We start from the raw sequence: 6000 nt of genomic DNA on the forward strand, positions 1-6000 counted from the left end.
ACTGAACATTTTATCTGAGTCTCTGAGTTGGTGAGAAAACCCCGGTCTAATGATTTCCAAACCTTTTTACTATAATGAGCGGTAAGAAATACTAAGAGTATAATGATTATACTTTTAATTTGGTTCTTGCCAGAAGGCTGATTGTTAATTGCCGTTGATTTTGTCTGTTACCAAATTGGGATGAGAAACAGCTGTATCTTTCAAGCCTGCAAAGTCCCACAGTTTTTGGACTGTTTCATTGTTCTTTGTTTGAAAATCAGGTACTATAATTATTTTCTGAGCCCCTCTCTTTTTTGTATTACCTTGGCAAATATAACCACTAGCAACCAACACGTTTTTTTATTCCCCAGCACTTCACCTAAAGGTCCAAGTTTTTTGTTTGTTTGTTTTTGCTTTTTGAGATGGAATCTTGCTCTATTGCCCAGGCTGCAGTGCAGTGGCACGATCTTGGTTCACTGCAACCTCCACCTCCCAGGTTCAAGCGATTCTCCTGCCTCAGCCTCCCAAGTAGCTGGGATTACAGACATGCACTACCGCAACCAACTAATTTTTTGTATTTTTAGTAGAGACAGGGTTTCACCATGTTGCCCAAGATGGTCTTGAACTTCTGATCTCAGATGATGTGCCCACCTCAGCCTCCCAAAGTGCTGAGCCAGGCATAAGCCATCACGCCCCCAAGTTTATCAAGTATGTTTTATGCTACCAAAGTATTGCAGTAACAATTTTACTAAATGTTTCATTACTAAATAGCATGAGTTGCCATCTTTCTAGGCTTCCATGAACAGTGTCCTTGCTGCTCACTATGTGGCTCTGTTAGGGAAACAGGAGCATAGGAGAGCCAGGGTGACACCATTTTCAAATCAACTCCATCTTAAAACTCACAGGCACATTCCTTGCCGGTCACAACCCATGGCAGTAAGATGTGTAAAACTGAGGAAGCAGTTCAGTAACACCCGCAAAGACAAACTTCTACGAACACAGAATGTCCAGATGTCCTGATACCCATAACAACATATGCTTTCAAGATAATTAGAGTTATGCTTTGATGTACTTACACACTAGAATGCCAAAGGTAGTTTTCTTTAAACGAATAGAATAATAAATTTTGTCATGCTGTCAGCCCACCCAACATAGACACAGATTAGTTTGGTCTTTACATAGTTAAGACCCCTATATAAGTATAATAAAACTTAAAGACAAGGCATTCCTCTGCTTGCTTTCTAAGGGCACTGTACTCTGTATCTGAGTAACTTTCAATAAACTATATCTTCTTATTACACTCTGTGACTCACCTTGAATTCCTTCCTGTGTTACATCCAAGAACTGTCTCTTGGGGTCTGGATCAATACCCCATTTGCCGGCAACAGCTCTGAAGCCAGTGCCATGCATGATAAGTTTTTTGTTACTCCAACATCCCAATTCCAGTACAAAACACCATGAAACACTACAACAGTCTCCTTAGGCTAAATTACGCTACAGTAACAAAAAAATCCCGTATCCCCATGGCTTGCAAAAATAAAGTTTTATCCCTTGCTCACATTACTGAATAATGTGGGTCCCAGGCTGAAGGACCAAACCATATCTGGGACATTGCCAGTCTCAGGGCAGAGGGGAGGAAATGATGGAGGAACTATTCAGGGTCTTCTTGGTACCCAGCACTTGCACTCACATTTCATTTTCTAAATCAACTCAGATGGTCAAGGCTGCTCTCAGCGGGGCTGAGCAGTGTAATCCCCCACAGGGAGAAGTACCTACTATTTTGAACAATGATACAATCTACCAGAGTATCTTAAATTTAACATAATGCAAAGTAACAAATATCTTTTTCCCAACCTACTTCTCTCTCCTTTCTCTGTCTCTCAGCAAGTAACAGATGCCATGAGTGGAGGCTCCAGAATTTTCTTACTAGAAGAGGTTTAGAAGCAATTAATTTCTTGCTAGAAGAGGGCTGTGGCAATTAGGTTAGAAAGAAGAGCTAGGAAACTAGTTTTGAAGCTGCATCTTGCTGTTTGTTTGTTTGTTTGTTTTTAAGACAAAGTCTTGCACTGTCACCCAGGCTGGAGTGCAGTGGTGCAATCTCGGCTCACTGCAACCTCCGCCTCCCGAGTTCAAGCAATTCTCCTGCCTTAGCCTCCTGAGTAGCTGGGATTACAGGCACCTGCCACCACTCCCAGCCAATGTTTTGTATTTTTTTTAAGTAGAGACGGGGTTTCACTATGTTGGCCAGGCTGGTCTTGAACTTCTGAACTCATGATCTGCCCACCTCGACCTTATAAGCAAGCACATTGTTTTCATTTAGATCGTATGATCATTTAAGTTGGCTTGATAGAGCTGACGGAAATTATGAAGTGGTTAATGTTCCCTCAACTCACCGCCTCTGCCCTTCACTGGATACCACCATTGCAGTTACCCAAGCAAGAACAATGGTATCTTTGAATCCTCTTATTCCATTTCCAATCTAGTCTCTAGACCTGTACTTGTCCAATTCAACAGTCACTAGCTACATGTGACTAATGAGCACTTTAAATGTGGCTTACCTACATTTAGATGTGCTCTAAGTATAAAATACACAACAGATTTTAAAGACTTTGTACAAAAACTACATATATAATATATCTTCATAAAATTTTGTATTGATTTTTTTTTTTTTTTTTTTTTTTTTGTGAGATGGAGTTTTGCTCTTGTTGCCCAGGCTGAAGTGCAATGGTGCGTCCCAGGTTCAAGCGATTCTCCTGCCTCAGCCTCCCAATTAGCTGGGATTACAGGCATGTGCCACCATGCCCAGCTAATTTTTTTTGTATTTTTAGTAGAGAGGGGATTTCTCCATGTTGGTCAGGCTGGTCTCGAACTCCTGACCTTCAGGTGATCCACCTGCCTCGGCCTCCCAAAGTGCTAGGATTACAGGCGTGAGCCACCGCTCCTGGCCATATTGATGGTATTTTCAAATGACTATATTTTGAGTATATTTGATTAAATAAATAAATTATTAAAATGAAGACTACTTGTTTCTTTTTACCTTTTTCGGGTGGCTACTAGACAATTTTAAAGTACACAGATGGCTTTTATTTTTGACTTGCATTGTATTTCTCTTGAACATTGCTACCTTAGGCTATCTTTTCCTCTTCATCGCCACTGTCCCAGTCTTAACTTAGGCCTTCATCCTCCTTCAAAAGGTTTTTGGGAGGGTTTTGTGTTTTTAGGTTTTTTTTTGGTTTTGGTTTTGAGACAGGGTCTTGCTCTGCGCCCAGGGCGTACTGCAGTGGCATGATCACAGATCACTGAAGCCTCCACCTCCCGGGTTAAAGCAATTCTCTCACCTTAGCCTTCCCATTAGCTGGGACCACTGGCACGTGCCACCATGTCCAGCCTTCACTGAGGTTTCTGCAAAAACCTCCTAATTAGTCTTTCTGCCTCCAGTCTGACCTCTCTCCAACCCATTCTTCAAAGTGGCCAGAATGATCTTTTTAAAATGCAAATCAAATCATGCAAACTCTACCAGGTTTGACATCCTTTCATAGGTCTCCATTGCCTTTAATTTTGTATCTCCATACAGAAAGCCCTCCCTAATGATCCAGACACCTGGGGTCCTTCTAGTCCCGGAATACACCAAGACTTTCTAAATGTGTGGGCATGTCTGATTTCAGGACAGTCCATTTCCAGATCCTTGACTTTTGTATTTTCTGCATATTTATTTACCTTCGAAGGCCCTTGCACTCAAAGTTCTCGTCTCTCCTTCCCTTTCACCATCACTCTAATCTCCTAACAAAACAAAGGCATCTGGAAACTTACTATGAGGCACTGATGGAACAATTAAACAATTTATTTAAGCAAGGCACATTACAGCCTTCCTACATGTTGTAAGATGTACTGCCAATATAATATTTATAATATGCTATAAACTTATTTTAAAATATGCAATAAAATACAGAATTTGGGGAATATTTTTAGGGGACAAAGTAAACAAAAAGTTTGAAGACAACTATGTAGTTCATCTGTCATGACACCTCACCCACGCTACCCACACCACCACCAGCACCACCACCCCACAGCACTCACACCTTCCTATCTTCAGCTTGATTCCGGGGGCTCAGCCTATCCGACAGTCTCAGCCTGGTAGCCTCAGAACATTCTCCCTCACTCTCTTTCCCCAGTTCTTTATCACTTCTTGTTTCTGCTTTTTTCATGGCATCCTCAGAAGAGGTTACTTTTCAGTTTTGCTATGCAGGGACTTCTTGGAATTTTCTCTTATTATGTGAACTTCGACTTTTACTGCACTTTATGAAATGACATGGAAGGAAGACGCAGGTATTACTTATCTATTCAACTTTCATTATCATTGTAGTACTCTGCCAAGACTTCTCTTCTTTTAGTAGTCAGAGAAAGCTGTTTGTGTTTCCCAAATTGGCATAATTTTTTTTTTTTTTTTTTTTTGAGATGGAGTCTGGTTCTGTCACCCAGGCTGGAATGCAGTGGCACCATCTCAGCTCAAGGCAACCTCCGTCTCCTGGGTTCAAGCAATTCTCCCGCCTCAGGCTCTCGAGTGGCTGAATACAGGTGCGCACCACCACGTGCGGCCAATTTTTTGTATTTTTTTTAGTAGAGACATAGTTTCGCCATGTTGTCCAGGCTGGTCTCAAACTCCTGACCTTAAGTGATCTGCCCGCCTCAGCCTCCCAAATCCCAGCCTGTACTGGGATTACAGGCATGAGCAACCGCGCCCAGCCCCGACAATGTATTTTTTTTTTTTCTTCTTCTTCTTCTTTTTGAGACAGAGTCTTGCTCTTGTCGCCCAGGCTGGAGTGCAGTGGCTCAATCTCGGCTCACTGCAGCCTCTGCCTCCTGGGTTCAAGCAATTTTCCTGCCTCAGCCTCTCGAGTAGCTGGGATTACAGGCACCTGCCACCATGCCCAGCTAAGTTTTATATTTTTAGTAGAGTGGGTTTCACCATTTTGGCCAGGCTGGTCCCAAACTCCTGACCTCAGGTGATCTGCTGGCTTCGGCCTCCCAAAGTGCTGGGATTACAGGGGTGAGCCACCACACCCACATGATTAGTTTTAAGTGTTGCTGAAAGAGCTGTTTCACATAGTTACTACTCAGGATTTAAAACAAAAAACAAGAGACACCAAGGTCTAACTGTTAAATTCACATAGTAAGTAAACACACAGGTATACCTTGTGCTGTTTAGATTGACAACTGCTGCTTATTCATTCCCTCGCTGTGGTTGTTCTCTGCTGTCACTAAATTCACTGCCAAGGTCACTGTGGGAACAGTCACAGGGCATATAAAAGAGTGGTTAGGGATGTGGGCTCCAGAGCCAGAGTGTCTGATTTAGCAGCCCGTTGGTTGTGTAACCTGGAAAATTCATTGAACCTCTCTGTGCATCAGTTTTCTCATCTGTAAACCGGAGATAATAAGGACAGTAACTACCTCATAGAGCTGTTATGAGAGTTAAATTAATAAAACTATTGACGTGCCAAAAATGGTGTCTGGCACAGAATATGCACTAAATAAATAACATTTTTTAAAAGTATGTGGGTCAGTATCATATTTGACACAACCCTTAATGACTTCAGATTTCCCCTCATGATCCTGAATATTTTCAAGCTAACATATCAAACTTCTGAATTTTAACCAATAATCCATGCTTTTTACATTGTTAAAGGATAAATAAAAATTGACACTAAATTCTTCAAACCCAGAAATTCCAATAATTTTATGTCCGCAGGGACTCACTGTGTCCTGAAGTGCAAGGATGTGGACTATGGGCCCTGGACCAAATGATTAAGTTCAAATCTGACACTACCACATTGCTTGCTGTGGAACTCTGACCAAGGAACTTAACTCTCTATGCTTCAGTTGATTCATCAGTGAAATGGGGAGTGCTAGGCATTTGTCTGTTTGCTTCCAAATCCATTCCTTCCCTACCCCTTCTCTGCTCTGTGTCCCAGGGAACTTCATCTCCCATTTCCCTTCCCAATCAGTTTCTAGTTTGATTTGGTC

This window comes from Macaca nemestrina, chromosome 10 (genome assembly GCF_043159975.1).
Source record: "Macaca nemestrina isolate mMacNem1 chromosome 10, mMacNem.hap1, whole genome shotgun sequence".
In the NCBI taxonomy this organism is placed as follows: domain Eukaryota; kingdom Metazoa; phylum Chordata; class Mammalia; order Primates; family Cercopithecidae; genus Macaca; species Macaca nemestrina.